We start from the raw sequence: 17,876 nt of genomic DNA, 5'->3' as shown, positions 1-17,876 counted from the left end.
AGATTTAACTGTGACAGAATTACGTAGTGAAATCTTGGGGCTTTTCTAAGCAAAATGAAATCATTTTATTCCATCAACTCTTGCATTGCCCTTCTGCTGAATGTGAGGCACACACAGATTTTACAACATTATTTTCTCCCCTCAATAACTTTCAAGAGCAGTAAAATTAAAAACTCATGGTGTAGAAGTTGAATACAAGAAGGCAGCATGTGTACTAGGAGGGGAAACGCTATTTCAGCTGGGCGGAATCGTGACAATGAACGTCCCTGGCCGTGGCCGAGGCCGGGGAACATTTCCTTTTTCTCTCCTGCAGCGGCACCCGGTGGCACGATTTGGGAAGAGCCGGCGCTGGCCAGGGAGCGGTGAGCCGCTCCCACGTCAGGAAGGATTACAACTTTTTTCTGCCCCTCCCAAACTCACCGTGGCCACGTTTCCTGAGTAATTTGGTTGCTGTTGCTATAGACATAGACTTCTTTAATTTTAGTGCACACTAAGTCTTACTTACATTCATTTTTCCCATGGCTTAGTCTTTCTTTAGACATCCAATTACAACATTAAATAATTTTAGGAGAAAATGTGAAACTTTTTTTTCCCCGTGGTAGTAACTAATTTTTTTTTTTTTTTAATCCAACAAAAGGAAACTGCACATTTCAATTTATAGGAGGAAAGCCCAGTCATGCTGGAACTTCTGGAAAAAATAATTTGGTTTCTGGGGGTAAGAGCATGGCCCAAAGTTTTTTTTTATCCTTCTGGTGGAAACAGGAAAGGAAGTGTTTGTCGTGCAAGCTGTGGATGAAAATGTATTACATCTCCAAGAGCAACTTACATCTGCCATCTTGTCTCTGCATGACTCTCACTCCAGATGTACAGCAGCAAACAAGAAGAGAGCCTGAAGAAGTCTCATGAGACCTATAAAGTCAACAAAATGCCTTATGACCTCTTTTTTGTTCAATATTTCATGAAGTATAAAAAAACGTAAAGCACTGAGGTTTTCCATTTGATTTTCCATTTAAAAGACAGATCTTTTAAGAGTGTAAGGTTTATCACATCAGGGAAATGGGAAAAGTGTAATTCAGTTGAGATGCTTTTTCAGCTCAGGCTGTTTTCAGCTGTTTGGCTTGTTATTTTTATTTTTGAAACTCTAATTCCCACACCCGGAAAGGAAAGTTTGATATCTCTATCTCTCTCAAACACAAGGATAGAAAATACTCTCACCTCAGATTTCTGAGTAATCCTGATATGAAAATACAGCAAAACAAGCCTTGAAAATTTCTGGTATTCAATGTAAATAATTAGATAGGTGAGAGCATACAAATACAATGATACTACTTGAATCAAAGCTTTTGTTGTTTTAGTAAAAATCTGAGTGATCAGACTAATCACATTATCTCGTACCATTCTCACATTTAGAGTCCCTGTTTTATTATCTGTCAAAATGCTGCAGGGAAGTAAGGGGTTTGTATAGCCTCAGCCTAAATCAACTTCTCTTCCAGATTAAGATTTACGCAAGAGGTGAACTGCTTCATCCTTTTTTTTTTTAGTTTAATTCCTTTCATTTCCATTCCATTCAACATTTATTTTGAACAGGATGTTCTGCTTCTGCCTCTTGTATTTGTAATGCTTTTGTACTCCTAATCCTTTTGTGGGCACTGCTCTGTGTGTCTCTTCAGCCTAATTTAACCATAGTTTATATGGCTATAAGATAAAGATATTTTATACCTCACTAGTCAAGTGTAAACTATTACAGTAAATCGTGTTATTTTCACAAGTTTGGTAACAAGTGCTAGCTGGCATTATAAGTGTGGAAGTAACACTTTTATTTCCACATTCCTGCTTTCATCATTCACATTTATTTCTTCAGGGGAAGAACGATACTTGATGTCACATTGAGGAGTGTCTCTCTGTACTGTATTTAAATCCTGGGCTGCGAAAAAATATTGCCTAAATATGAAAGGTCACAATTAAACTCTGGGGTATAAATGTACCACTCCTGATTTCTGTTTTCTTAAACCTTAACAGCATCTGGCCATAACAGAACGGTGTCCTGAGGCCACAGGGAACATTTTCTCAAGGGCTGCTTAACTCAGTTTTTCTTTGTTTTTCCTCAGTTCGTTTCTGAGCTGCTACAGCAACCAGGAGAGGAGCTGTTGTGCCTGTACTTAGCTCTCGCTTGCACTGAGGCAATGTTCTAGTTCCACAATGATTTAGGTGGAAGCTGAGTAATTTCTACCCACATTTAGACCTAGTTGTATTTTCAGACCAGAGAAGCATCTTCAAGTACCCAAAAATCAGACTGCAGATTTTAATTAGGAAAAGAAACAGAAGAGACTCTCTGCAAGGAAAAGGAATGATTTTCTATCAGTTTCCTTCCCCATTCAGGATATAATCTCTTCAGCAAAAATCTGTAACAGAAAAGGGACAAATCATGTTTGTTGTATAAAATGTGCTTCCCCAAACATCAATGAGCTTTTTCCTATCTGTTTGCTAGGTTACTTTTCTTTTCCTACCAAAAACCAAGAACTGACCACTCTTCAAGTGGAATATTTGCTAACTTTTGGGATGTTCCAGTATTGCTCAGCACAAAAATTCTGCATATATTATTGGGAATATCTGAAAATTAAAACCAGTGCCAATGGGATTTGCTTCAGTGGAATATGGAGTACACAGGCTGTAGTCGGAGTGGAGGATAAATAGGATACAGACTGTTGTGTCACAACATTGTTTTTGTTCTTAAAACACTCTTTTAAGGTTCAGATATTGCTGCATAAATATCACTCAGAAAAGTATCTTCTTAAATACATTTTGGGAAAACCACTCATTAGATTAATATCCTTCTATTACTAAATCTCTAACAGCATGCTTCATCTTTTCAAAGGCTCCACAGCTCTGTTGTTCTCCAAACACAAAGAGAATGCAGTGACTAAAAAGCTATCAGACCGAAGCACAGACAGTGAATGCAGCATATTTGTGGAGTGCTTGGAGACAAATGAGATTTTGGCGTAGTGGTGACTCATTTAATTGCACAGCTATCACAAGATAATGTGATAGTATTAACATAAGTAACTATGTGCTGCAATTATTCCTCTCTGAGTGTTATATGCTAGCATTTATAACAGTGTTCACTGCTTCTAGCTCGTAAAAAAATCCTGAAAGTATTCTCTTTGAGATTACTGTGCAAGCATTCTGAATAAGATATTAGGTTATGTGTGCCTGTGGCACTGTTAGTGCCTCTGCCCAGCACAAGTGGCACTGGATGGCACAATTACTCTCAAAGGCAGGAGTGGGCAGCTCAGGGCTTGGAGCTGAAGGGCTGTCACTGAAGGCAGTGCCAGTCCAGTGAGGGAGAAGCCTTTAACCAGGTGTTCTCCAACTACAGCATACCCCACTATCGATGCACAAATGCTGCCAGAATGGCAAAATGTCTCCTCCTATGCACACAGCCCTGAAAAGCCAGGAGAGACCACTGAAAAATGAATCAAGGAACACTCTTCATAGATCTATTATCTGAAGACAAGTGGCCAAACTGAACTGAGCAGAACTATTTGATTCTGGAAAGAAAATGGGTAGCAGAAATGCATGCCTATAATGACGTTTGTTAAATTCACATTCTCTGCTGATATATGTTATTTCTGGCCCTAAAATTGCCAAGGGTCCATAAAAATAGGCACAGTAAAAAACAGCCAGACAAATAATTTCTAAGCTCAAGTGGTAGGAAAAAGATTTTAGAAACTAATTTATTTTAAAAGCAATTGTGGTGGGGGTCAGCCTTATTTTGACAATGTATATATTCAAATAATGTTTATTAAACTATATTCATTTACTCCTTGAATTATGGTTGCCCTAAACGAGGTCTTCACCTTTCCAAAATGCCATCTGAATGGTGATATTACAAATTTAAACAATCAGTCATATGTAAATCAGAGTTAATAGAGCATCCCCTTTGGTAGTTGGACATGCATTATTCAGCTCTGGGTATCTTCTTTTTTCCCCACAGGCTGAAGCCATGATTAAAATGTTACTTTAAAATAAATGTCTCCACAGAGACAAAGACAGATTTAAAACGTAATGGATTCTCTCCCACCATGCTATTAAGGAAGAAAGTTACCTCAGCATAAAGATTTCATTACACCTCACCAAAGACTTCAGATACTCCACTGCAATCTTTAAGATTTCACAAAGCCAAGATGGATTAAAGCACAGGATGTCTTTAAAGAATATTTTCTTTCTTTTTTTTTTTTTTTAATACAGAGATTTAATATTTCCTGTGAAGATAGCTGTCAAATACATGCATGCCAATTCTTTTTTTAAAAACACAGTCTATTATTCTTATTAAAAGTGGCCTGGAATAGTGTAAAACCTTCAAGGCCAGTATGCATGGTACAGTTCAACACTGAGTTTTCTACTGCATCATTTATTTAGGAGGTCATTGTGGTTCACTGGACACAGAACCAGTTTTCCTTTAGGAGGACCAGATTATTCAAAGCCCTGTGGTCACCACCACACAGTATTTGGAAGAGGTAGGATTTGGACCAGATCACTTTGGATCAAGACTTGTATTTCAGTACCTTCTGCACAAACAATAATGCATGCCCCAGCAGTGCTCCCCATGGACCCTGCCTAGAAGATGGTCCAAATAGACCATGATACAATTAACTAGGATCCAAGCTGTGGGAGTCTGAGGTTAAGCAGAAATGGCATCTCATATGTATAGACCCTGTCAGGTTTATGCACAGCTATTTTCCTAATCTATCCAAAGGAAAAATAAGTCTATGGCCATATTCCTTCCATCTTTCACAGAGCTTAGCTGCCCTTATATGCTACTAGACAACCACAAATAGTTCAGCCTGCCAGGCTTAGGAATTGCCTGTCCCTAATGGCAGACACTCCTTAGCTCTTTCCTCTCTGAAGAAGCTCGTGCCTGCCCTATCACTTGAGTCTGCACTTCAATGACACTGACTTTGCTTCAGAATCAGAAGTCAAGGTCTTTCTCTCCAGATATCATCACTTCAAACAAGCTTAGATTAAAGCAAGAAAATATGAGTATGACACTCTGCTGAAATTTAATTCCTTGAAATCCAGCCTGCTGCCTGACTCTTCTGGTAGTTCTTGCTGCAGTGCAATCATAGCAAATTCACTATGTCTTCAGTTTTGACGTGAAATTATAACATAGCTGATTATTTAAGAATACTTTTTTTTGTGCAGTGGTCACACAGAAATTCTCTAGGATTGATCTTTAAAAACTCTAGTCTGTGACAGGATTGTTGGAGTCTGTAGTGCTCATATGTAACTTACCAAAATTACACAAATCCAAAGCAGTGTTAAAGTAATTTACTTGCATTTGTCCTCACATCTTGTAACCTGAAAACTCTGAAGAATAGTCTTGAATTATTATTAGAGAAGTCCCTATTTTGTCCTGATAGCATATGGGATCAAATTATTCTATTGTGTTTTTGTCGAGCAGAAAGCTATGTAAGGAAAATTATCAGTCTCCAAAATAGCAAAGTTTAATAATAAAAGGCTTAGGATATTTGCAACTGTAAATAATTTCATCAAATAAAGGCCACGGAATACAGCTGTGTTTATTTTTGTTTTTAATTCTTTTTTAAATATGAGACATTTCCATCTCCTATTTGAAGTTAAAAGGCTGTGAATGGAGCCAAGCCAATACCTATGATGATTTTTTAACTACTGAATATGCTTTTATCTGGGTTTGTTTTCTACTGGCTTCTGCCAGTGCCCTGATGAACAAAGGTACTGGCAAAGCACAGAGGAGCATTCTTACCTCAGAATGCAGAATTTGCACTTAGGTCTCACTTCCACTTAGAAAATACAAAACCACATGAATGATGCAGCCAGTCAAAATAAGCAAACCTCACTTCAAATACATAAAACTGGGAGTGATCTGCAGGTGAGGAAGCAATGAGAGCAGCAGTGCATGGTTCTGCTCTACAACCATTTATTTATATGCAGCAAATGTGTATGGGTATGAAGACAAGAGCAATGTTAAGCATTGCAAAGTTGTAGAAATAGATCTGCAAAGAAAATTCATTAGTCAAAAAATTTAAGCTTCTGATGAAACACAGCTCAGTCCTTTACCCACAGTTACACTACCAGGGATGCTGCAGAGGCCTGTGAGCAGAGCAGAAGTGCTCCCCCCCGCCCCAAATGAGTGAGAGTCCCAGATTAGTTAGCCACCATGCAATTAGCGAACAGCATGCATGACATGACTGAAAGATGAGCAACGCGTGAGACCAGAACAAATGGCCTGTGAGACAATATGGGGCAGCTGGGGAAGTAAGCCAGGACTTCGGGACTGAGGCAGGTTGTGGCATCCCTCCTTCTGGGAGAGAAAAATGGATGAAACATAAAGGAAGAAGTGATCTATAGGGGGAACTGCGGGGAATGCACATAGATGTCTGAATATGAATACATTCTTTATTCATTTTGTTTAGCTGTAAAAGAAGAGTATGTCTAAAGATAAATGAATATTGTTGCTATAAATTCTTTCTGACACACATTCTCTATCACGGCCAGAGAGAAAATGGATCAATAACCCTAAGTACTAATTTCCAGAGCTCCAACAAAACAGTCCTTTCACAGCAGTAAAAACTGCAACCAAAATTCTTGAACACTATCTAGAAATAATTTGCACTAATCTGATGCCTCCTAAAAATTATAAAGTTCTGTTTCCACTTACAAAACAGGAATTCTGCATGTTTGAGGTGATGTGATTGACCAACAATACCCTAATTCTCATCACATTTTGTTTTGCTGTAAATGTTGCTAAAAAAAAAGTCAAGCAGTCTTTATCTGAAATTACATTAAAACCAAAATCTTCCATGTGTCAAAATTACTGACAGCACCAGCAGCCCAGCTGGATTCCTTCTGGTCCCAGAGGAAGATCAGAATTAGGATGAATTAGATCCCTTCCATACCATTATACCACTTTGCTTGTCTCAAAATGTGGGAGGAAAACTGTTAACGCTGAGGCCAATTTGTTGTTTATGTTATCTATTTGCATACTTAATTAATGTAAATTACCAGCCGCTACAGAAGTTTCAGACAATGACAACAGTTACGCTCCAGTTTTTCAAGTTAAAACCTCCAGGAGGAAAACATAGCTGGTTTATATTCTCCCTACATCAATGCCAGCAATTTCCAGGTTTTATTATTTGATTTTACTTTTGGAATTAAGAGCCAGAGAATAATTACTTAAACAGGGAAAAAGAGATTACAATGAGGCTCAGGACTGGGCAGATGAGAATTACCAAAGGGAAACAGTCTTTTTTCCCATAGAGCAAAACAAGTAGTAGTAGCTCTGGGCATGACTTGGAAAACAGTACTGTACTGTGCTGTGCAAAGCTGTTTCTGTGGTGTCGGCTTTTTCTGATTTTTTTTTTTTTTGCCCCACTCCTTTTCTGAAAACAGTACGATGTGAAAGAATTCCATAATACTAAAATGATAATGGAAGCAGTGAGAGGGGCTTTGCAAAACAAGCTCAGTGTGAGTGCTGCTAGAATGAAGCCTACGATGATTAGACTTCTGAATAATCAGGCAAACAGCCCATATTGTAACAAGCACTGTTTATGGGGCTGAAGAAAACACAGACAAGTTTGATTCACATGCCTCAGTGAGCGCAAAAACACTTGTAACAAGGAGCCTTGCAAAGCGAGCAATTAGGGCTATGGAAACAGTCTCTGCCCTACCAAGATCATAAACTTGGTGAGAGGTGGGAGGTACTCAGCTAAGCTGGGATGCTCCAGAGAGACGGGCTCTCAGCTCCCGTATAGGCAACAATGGCAAAACCAGCCCCTGAATGGGACTCTGCTCCCCATACAGCTGCATCAGCAAAACATTGCCAAAAATGTCTGAGCAGAATGACAGAAAAATCAAGCAAAATAAAGTCCTACAAAAAAAAACACTATAAATTTTTGAGAATTTCTAAGACCACTGCAAAAGGTATGATTTTGGTAAGCAGCACTTTGTTGGCTTCATTACTAAAACATAGTATAAACAATTCCAGCTGCAGCATCTGAGACACAGTTTTCTGCTTGCTATAAACATGAATGCACAGGATTGCCTGGGTCTAGAGGTACCTCACAGATATATATTTACTCTACATTAATATGATATTCCACATGGATGGGTCTGCTCCAAAGACCCCAAGCCTTTTCATGCCATGATTTGGACCAGTTGTGATTGTTACTACAATTCTCCAAGGGAGAGACTCACCCTGCTTCAAGTATGGATCACCAGAGTTTTATGCTGCCCTGTAGCAAAGCACATGTAGGGGTAGGACTGCCCAGCTGTCAGAGGATTTTTGTTTTCCCATCCAGTTTTGCTGTCCAGAAAGGCACCCTACTCCTTGATGCCCTTTAACTGTTATGGCTTCAGTGTTTGACTGCAACTTCCATGCCTGACAACAATGAGCAAAATGCTCATTTGCTAGGCCATGGAATTAATTGACTGCAAATTATGTAGTATACTCTTTGAGCATCAAAATGTTTTCATCACCTACTTTCTTATCCTTTAACAGAAGAAACAATAGCAATGTGTTCCATTAAATACACTGGAGAATCTTCAGCAAGATTAAACTCACCATCCTAAAATGTGTGCAGCTTTTAGTTTCCTCCTTGTCTAAACTGTAGTAATGTTGATCTGGTACACAGTGTCAGATTTTTTCTACCAGTTCCTTTTTTTCCTGAAGCCCCAGTGTCTCTGACATCTTAAGACCACTTTGAAGCCAATTTCTGACCTCCTTACTTTTACCAGTTTGGTGTCTTATATGAATATGTCTGTATCAGAATTCACAAAACACAGGATGGTACAAACAGAGAAATAGAGCATAGAGACATCAACTCTTAGTTCCTTACTTTAACATCACTAAGTCCAAAAGGACTTGGAAATACAAAATGAAAACAGATTACAGTTAGTTGGAACATTCACCACTATTGTTTTTGCTTCAGCTTTGTGAAAGCAGCAGGGCCACAGACCCCATGGAGATGCTCTGCTGAGCGCCAGGCAATCTGTTGGTGTAATAAAGCAGATCACTGCGTGTCAGAACCTCATTTCCATGAGCTTGTTGTGTGGCCTTATCATATTTGTTTGCCACTTAGAGATGCTTCTGAAATTCAATAATTATTCATGAAATGCAATAAAATATTCTAAATACGTCCAAGTCAAATCAGACTGGTTTGGATTTTACCCACTTGAACTCTGGCTTTTTTTTTCCATGTTACTGTACTAGATTTCTCTGCTAGTCAAGACATGTATCTCTTTAAAATTATTACACTTCGAGTCCTATTTCTTCTGTATATAATTAGACAAGAATTTGAAGATAAGCTTACAAACCCCCTCTTGAATCCTAAAGCTTGTTCTCTTTCCAGCTGTATCAGGTTGTTAAAGAAAAAAAAAAACCTACCTGCAAACTTTGTCATTTTAAGAACTCTAAAATTTTTAAAATATGTATTTAAATGTATGTCATACATGTTTAAACTTTTATACAGTTGTTTACTACAAGACCATTAGGAACTGTCAAGTGAAAATCAGAATGTTTAACTAATGTCCCTGAACTGTCACTGCTTTTGGTGAAACTCCAAGGACATAACAGTTTGCTTTCACATTAAGCATATTTCTAAAATTGTCAAAAATCAGCTCTTTCAGGTAAGCTGTGTAAGATTAGTACTACTTTCCAAAAACGATATTGCCAGGAGATGGCATCTGCTATACGTATTTGATGCTGCCAAAATAACAAAGATGTACAGGCTGCTGTAGAAGAAAGCAGATACATAATTGATTTTGCCTACTCTCTGTTCCAGGGTCTAGAGATTGGGGGGATATATCCATTATATAATGACACTCAGTTACTTCAATAAAATCAGAATATAGCCTCAATATTAAATACAATCACAAGAAAAAACGCCACTTTCTGTTGCACAAGTAAGTGTGTATTACAGAACTATCATTTCTTCTTACCCATGATGATTCAGAATTGACACAGTTCTACTTAGAATTTTATGTTTGCATCCTCTTTCCCACAAATTGAAATGATGTGCTTGTTCTCAACATCAAAAATTTCAAAAGGAATATTTTGCCTTCTTAGGTAAAGCAGGTGGTTTGTTTAAAACTGAAACTTTGAATTCTTAAATATTACTATTTGTCCTTTTTCTTTTGTTCTCTTTCTGCCCAGTCTTTAGGTCAGAAAATCTTTAGTTTACCCCTTCTCTGTAGCATTTTGAAACATTTATTGTTTCATAGCAATCATAGTGACAAAAAGGAGATGGAAATTATAAAAAAAGTCAGAAACCTGGGTGCTATTTGTTTTATCTCTCAGTCACACAAAAGAAGTGGGGAATTCTCTAGAATGGATCTTTCTCTGCCCATAGACTCAATTATCCCCACAGGATGGTGGTGATTGTGGATCTTCATAAAAACATTCCCACCTTAGCATTCATTTTTTCCAAATGTTCAGGATATGCTTAAACTTTGAGACAGAAGGTTTTACAGAAGGTAAAGTAGGACAAATTTCGTATGTCTGGAGAAGTCTGAGTCAGCAGCAGGGCAGAAGTTCCAGGACATCAGCATCTGTGAAACCTGAAGTGAAGCTACAGTAATTAATGATGTCCCTGTTCACTTACATACGTCCTGCATACTGACAAGCGCTTTCAGTAAAACAGAGAGCCATGGGCAGGTCAGAAGGCTTTGGAAAATACGATTCTTGCTAAGTGCTATCAGGAGGAGAAGAGGAACCATAAGTAAGTCCTTTGCCAATACCTTCAGACCTGTGAGGTTTTTCTTGCAGAGTTTCAAATGCTTGAATGACTAAGTCTGTGCCTTTCTGGGAAGTAGAAAGGCACTGTCCACTTCTAATATTTTTTAACCTTTTATTTTCTTAATATAAGTGTTTCATACTTATAGAGAAGGATAACAAAGTGCTAGTGGGGAGAAAGAAAGACTTTCAGCGACCTCTTTAGACAGTACAATTCAAATTATGCACCAAGAAGTGCAAGGTCTGGAAGGACCTGTTAAACTGAAGGCTCCAGAACCGAGGCAAGGCAAGCTCTCTTTGTCAGATGTGACTTTTTTTTAAATGAGATAAACCTACAAGAAATGCTTGTTTGCTGCTTCCTGTAATTCCTCTCCAAAATCAGTAACTCCATCTTCCTACTTCCAAACCATTGCTCTATCAAATCCAGATGCTAGATTTTGCCCTCTAAATTATTGTTCTCTCCAGGAATCTGAAACCTCTACATGTATTCTTGATTTCTGTATAGTCTGTAGTCTAATATTTTATGTGACTTCTTAGATTTACTGGGTTTTAGCACTACTGTTTAGAAATGTTTTGTAAAATCAGAATTAGTATCCTGTCTTATTTTAATTCAAATAGTAATTCATTCTTTTTAAGTCACTACTTCTAGATGCTGGCATTTTCTCACCATATTAGGAAAATTACTTCAATGGAAAAAACCTCAGGCTCTTTTTAATGCAAGGAAAATCTGTGAACTAACAGTCAAAGGAATTTTCATTAAAATCCATGTAGATTAAAAGGCTAAAACATTCAAATTAGTAGACAAGGCAATTTTCCTAGGGGGAAAACAACAAGGCAAACATTGATGCTCTGAACAGCACACAAAAATGAGAAAACATTGGAGGTTTAATTCTGACAATGTACTGAAATAAACTAGCTCAAAATGTCAAATAGTGAACAAACTTCCCATTTAAGTACTTCACTAAAACATGCTATAAGCCTAGATGCAGGATGAGAAGAGTACAAAGCACTGGGGTGTGCAGTTCAACACCCTGTTAAGAAGGTCTCATATGCAATTCCTACCTGACACTACCCAAGATCACCAGCCAATTAGCAATAAGGCCAGAAAAATAGTTTAGCTATTTTGATTTCCTATCCCTTAAGCTTTTTGTTCAATCACAGTTACGTCTCAGACCAGTGGTATTTTGTGTTTATCTCTTTCAATTTCATGCCTTCGAGCATTTTTACCATATCTATAGGTAGTACCTATCTGTTATTTCCACTTTGCCCATGGAGAAATTGAAGATATTTGTCTCAAACAATAGAACTGCTCATGAACAGTTCAAAAAGTAACACTGAATTCTCATTTACAGTTGACTTCCAGGTGCAAATTAAATTATCATTGATACAGGTAGGAATCTTGACACAGACCTGCTATTTTTTATTGTGGCAAAAGTGCCAATATCAGAGCAAATTCTTTTATCTGTTTTTTTAAGTATAAATCTGCATCTAGGTAGTCTTTCTTTGGGTTTGAGGATCAATCTCTTTAAGGAACCAGTTCCTGAAGCTCCCATATAAGGGAATATTTAATCAGTAACTTAATCTCAAGTACTAAGCAGGATACTTATTTGATAATTGATTATTAAAACTATAACTACATCTTTATTGTCATTATAATTGAGGGTTTAATTCTATAGCAAACAGACATACAATTTGCATGTGCATAAAACTCAGTGGGTGCTCTTTTAAAAGTCAACTAAATTTAATATACTTAACAAAAACTAGGTTATTAAATACAAATTAAAGCTGGAGACACACAAACTCTAATATCACCCTGTTTTATACACTTGGGTTACTGCAACAAGGATCATTTTTCAAAACAAGTTCACAAGACTTTTAAACAACCATCCCAGCATGTGATGGGGAAATAAGAACACCAGAGTGATAATCACTGTGCAACTTATTAGTAAAGCTCTGTGGAGTAGCTCACTTAGAGCTATAATAAGCCAAATTTGCTTCTTGGAGACACTGGTGCAGCTAGCTCCATACTTCAGGAGCTCCCTATAGAATAACAGATTTTTAAATAAAGAAAATCTATATATATTTGGAGTACTAGATTTTATTACTTGATAAGAGGGAAGATCCTCTCATGGATTAATGTCAAATTAAATATTAATATCTAAAAAAATATCAGGAATAAATTACAGATGCCCAGTGGAAAAAGGCTACATGTGAGATCTGTACTATACATAAATTATTTTCAAACCATTCATGGAATGAATAAAGATGCAGATGATTCTGCTTTATTCAAAGTAGCTAATCCTAGAGGCGAGCATGAAAGTCATAGAAAAGATTTTGCAGTCCTGAGTGACTGGAGAACAACACTGCCAAAGAATCATTTCTGTTTCTGATAAGATCAGAATGAGCAGGCGTGGAATAAAATTACCAGGTAACAAACAGGAAACAAAGTGAAGTACTTTTTCACAAAAGATGAAGGAAAAATATGGAATCCCATGTTACAGCAAAATCCAGACAGCAAAAATACAAAAAGTGTTGAAAAGGAGTTTTTGAAATTATGGAGAATAAGCACTTCAATAAATAATAGATGTGATAGTCCAGCACAAACCTGAATTGTTTATGCTAGTAGGAAGTAGCAGGATTTTTATTAAATACTAGATTAAGACATAAACTGAGTAAGTTTCAGATACAGACTCATGGCACCCATCTCTACTTCGCTGAAGGTGTTTGAGCCTGACATCATACTAGCCCTGGGACTGGCCAAGTTCCCTCCAAAATTACATGATGTACATGCTTTTTGCTTAAAATGCAAAATGAATCAGCACTTCTCCTATTCATTATTGACTTTGAGTGTAAAAAGGCAAAGAACAGGCATGCAACTCGTACACCCCAAAATGCCCACATTCCTCTTCCACCTTGCAGATAAAGTAAAGGTAGATGCTCTAGAGCACCACCCTGCAGTGTAGAGACTGCAGCAGCGGATCCTATTTACCAGCCTAAATTAGAGACCAAGCTGCACAGGAGCTAAAGCAGATTAACTAACATCAGATTCCTAAATCCCAGGAGCCTAAAAATAGCATTCTGTATATTTGTTTTCCACAGTCACATAAAATAGACCTTGGTTTTCATTTACTCACTAGAACTTGGGTAGGATTTTATGCTAAGATGCTGGTTTGAATCACATGGGCCTTTTTTTCCTCTCAGTTGATGTTTTTGGGGCCTTCATTATTGTTTCCATTCCACTCTCAGATGTGCTGCAGAAAGGTAGGTTGCTGCATACTCTCTTTTGTGCAGGGGGTTATGTGCAGCAGCCTCTGCAGTAGAGGTGTCCCATGAGCTCATCCCCTGAGAGGAGCTTCTTGCCTGTCCTGGGACCATGACCTGAGGTCTCTTCCTGTCACACAGCTGCACGTGTGCCATGCTGTCCTCTGAGCCATCACGCTGGCCTGTGGGGCAGCTTTTAAAGCAAGAGCATTGCACAAACTTGGCATGTGACACACTCAGAAAGCTATAATTTTCATATTGTGTCTTCTTACCAATTGTAAATCAGTCATTTTAAGGATGCTTTCCATTCTTGCTTCCCTTCAGGCATCTCTTATTTCTCTCTGGAAAAAGAAAAGATGCAGTTTATGGCTAACTGCAGGACTGAAATGACATATATAATAGCAACAGCAGGCAACAAATGTGTCCCTAAAGTGGCAATATGGTGCCTTTTGTTTTGTTTTAAGACTTTGGAGTGATAGACAATTTGTCTTTTCAAACTCCTATTTGAATAGTTACAGGGAATTTAGAAGACAGCATTATGCATGTTCAGTAATAAGGACTGCATAGTCTGACTTAGGCCCTTTGAAAACTGAAGGATAGGAAAAGACAATCAGGAGGACAAAATACTGATTATTATGCATAGAGTTATTAGTAATAAAGCTTAATAGCAGTGTTTGGGGTTTTTTTTAATTTCCATGCAGTCTTCCTTTGTTTTCAGTTTAAAAAGACAAAACAGACACTTTCTGATCACCAGATATTTTTATACAAAATTGAACTCTGATCCCTTTGTGGGGATAAAAAAAAGCCCGCATGGAACACTTTTGCTATAAGAAAAATAGATGTTTCATATTTAAATATAATGGTTTAAATATATGAGAGACTCAAACTCTCCCTTGTAACTATTTAGAGGACTGATATTGCCACTCTATCCACATGAGTAATCCAGCTTGCATCTCTCTGAAGGGATGCCAAGGACAAAATATGTCCCTGACCATGTCTTGGTGCCCAGACATAGACAGGTACAGCAGCAGGACAGGAGGTATGGAAGCCACAATGTGTTTGCAGCTTTTCACTTCTCTTTCACTGAGACTGATCTCTCAGAGCACCTTGCAGGAGCAGGTACAGGGAAAAGGAAAAGGATAGGGGATGAGACAGTTGAGCATCTGCAGGAGCCACTGACTTCAGCTGCAGTACTATGAGCTCACATTTCTAAAATCACTGTGCCAGAACACTGATGCCACAATGCAGATCTTGGTGTTGACTGATCTGAAGAAGGAATCTCTGTCTGATTAGGAATTTAAGGGCAAGAATCAACAGGCACCCAATAGAGATCCCCTGGCATGGGGATGGGGCAAGAGGTGCTCTGAGCAGCACCAGTAGCTGCTAGCTGAGAGCCACCCGCCCATGTCTTTGTGGCTCTACCTCATTACTCGCTTGGCAGCTCCTCTACTTCTTACTTCCCTTCTGTCAATTACTTCAATTTCACTTTTCTCGCTGTATCATTTACTTTCTCTCTCTCTCTCTCTCCCTCTTTTAAAACTTCTGTGATGTCTCCTTATACTTTCCTTTGCTTATTGAAAGGAAAACCTGGATGATCATGCCAGTATATTATTTGATCTTTTGAAACATCTACCAACCAAAATTTCAGCACCGCCATGGGTGACATTTTATCAAAATTATTTAGTAAGATTATTTGTTTCTCTTTCTAAATGTGTTCTTAAGGGACAACTCTCATTTAACAAAACAGAAAAATTAAAATTAAAGCAATAAAATCTATATTAAAACCTCATTGAAATTAATCCCTGAATACAACATTTTCTAGATAAGATCATTTCAACTTTTGTCATTATTCCAGGCTCTACGTGTTTTCCTAAACTAAAACACACTAAGGTGTGGTTGATGTTAAGAATATAGATCAGTATTATTAGATTAAGATTATTTAGGTAGATTATATGTTATCCTTGTACTGGGGGTCCTAAATGAGAGAAATTAAGGTTAAAGATTACAATGACACATTTTAAGGATGAAAATGCCTGCCCTCCTTTGCCATTCAATGTCTACCATAAAAATACTTCTGTATGCAGTCCTAAATTAGACTTAACTGTCTTTTCCAAACAGATTATGCTCTAATTCTTTATGATTATTTTGTCAATATAAAAGCTGTGTTTATCTTCTGAATTTTCCTATTGTCACATGCTAGTGGGGGGGAGCTGAAAACCCACCAGAGATCAGTTTGTCTCTCCTGGATCTCTGCTCTTTTCAGATAGGTGGGGTGAGTGTCTGGCTGCCACAGGGCCACAGGCGACAAGGCAGCAGGGGACCAAGTGTCTCCAGCTGAGGGAAAGAGCGGGAGCTCCTCTTGTGGTTGCCATGGCAGCCAGAGCCATCCCCACACCAGGCTCCGGTAAGGGGCACACTGTGATTCCACACTCTGCCTTCCACTTGCCTCTCATCCAGTGATGCTCTGCTTGCTTGAGGTGCAGCTGACAGAAATCAGCCTCCCCTTAAAGCTACTTCCATTCAAATTCCACAGTGTGCACCATGGTGTGCAATATATTCTGTGTTTACTACTGGAATGAGGTTCAAGCATTTCCATTACCCACATTCAATGCAAACTGTGCTGCCAGTGCTTTTACAAGGCTTGGCTATGATCCTGAGCAAACTCTTTTTCCTTAAAACTGCTTCACTAGATTCCATCATGACCCCTTATTTTACTCAAACTTTCTCACAGGCTCAGGGAGATGATAATGACATTCTGGCATAAATACATTGATAATGTGTTAATCCTTTGCTGGAATTTCATACAAGAGTGTAAACTGTTTTTACTGACCTTTGTGAGATAAATAAGTGACTGCAAAATATGGTAGCATCAGAATTCCTGGAATTGTTCTGTTTTCTCTATAAATGTATCAGTAGTCACTTGCTTAGTTTGTAGGCTGTGCACTGCCTTGTACAGAAGAAATCACAGAAATATTAATGTAAAACTACTGCTCTCTCTCTTAGTGCATTATCATCACATTATGAAGCTTTCAATTGATGATCTTTCTCATGTTCTTAGACAACCTTGACCTTCAGTTTTTAGTGAGGTGAATAATATTACATCACATCTAAAGAGAACAGTGTAATCATCTTTTCTATTTGCAGCCAAAGACAGTCAACACTATTTGATACAATCAGCATGTGTCTTGATACTGAAGGCACATGGTGACAAGTCTAACTGAATGTAGTTATTTGGCTGTCATGAAATGCACCTTATGGTGATAAACTTCAGCCATAAAATTGGAAGACTATCACATAAACATGTTTCATGAAGAAATACACTAACAGAATTCACTGCTGGTTTATAGTTGGAAAACCGTGCTCTATTTATTATGCTGCAATTTTTACAGTAAGCCAGGTTCCAAAGCTCATTACATTTTACAATGAAGTAATTACGGGGTGTTGATTCTTCTCCTTCAACCAACAGGTCTATCTAATTAGTGTACAATAAACTGAAATACCACGATTAAGGATGTGTGGAAGGATACTAAGACTGGATGCAGCTTCAGTGTACATTAGAGACAGGGGGAACTGCACAGCTAGACCCCCACCATGTGCCTGGGTCAGGTACCTCACAGGGCATTGCTCATGGGGAAACCTCCTCTGCCTTTGCACCCTCTCCTCTGCAAATATGTCCTAGTGCAGACACTACAATAAGCATATCAAGGCAGTTCACATTTGTATGTATTAAATCTTGAACTTGATATAAAACCTGCATTTTCTTTTCATTACTTATCAGGCATTTTATCTTTTAGATAAATTTCTTCTCCCTGTAATCTTAAAGGATATGGTGTTAATAACACTTTCT

General features: G+C 38.1%; 1 long non-coding RNA gene across 1 annotated transcript; it reads right to left on the bottom strand.

Annotated features, from left to right (window-relative positions):
* Positions 1 to 377: 377 nt before the first annotated feature.
* Positions 378 to 16,373, bottom strand: LOC137482579 (uncharacterized). The gene is made up of 4 exons (XR_011004164.1): positions 16,252 to 16,373; positions 14,302 to 14,370; positions 827 to 909; positions 378 to 456 (listed from the first exon to the last, which is right to left on the bottom strand). It is a non-coding gene; the product is annotated as an uncharacterized lncRNA (long non-coding RNA).
* Positions 16,374 to 17,876: the final 1,503 nt, after the last annotated feature.

The sequence above is a fragment of the Anomalospiza imberbis genome, chromosome 1 (genome assembly GCF_031753505.1).
Source record: "Anomalospiza imberbis isolate Cuckoo-Finch-1a 21T00152 chromosome 1, ASM3175350v1, whole genome shotgun sequence".
NCBI lineage: Eukaryota > Metazoa > Chordata > Aves > Passeriformes > Viduidae > Anomalospiza > Anomalospiza imberbis.
The sequence above is the reverse complement of the archived record's forward strand: the minus strand, read 5'-3'. Positions and strand labels throughout refer to the sequence as shown.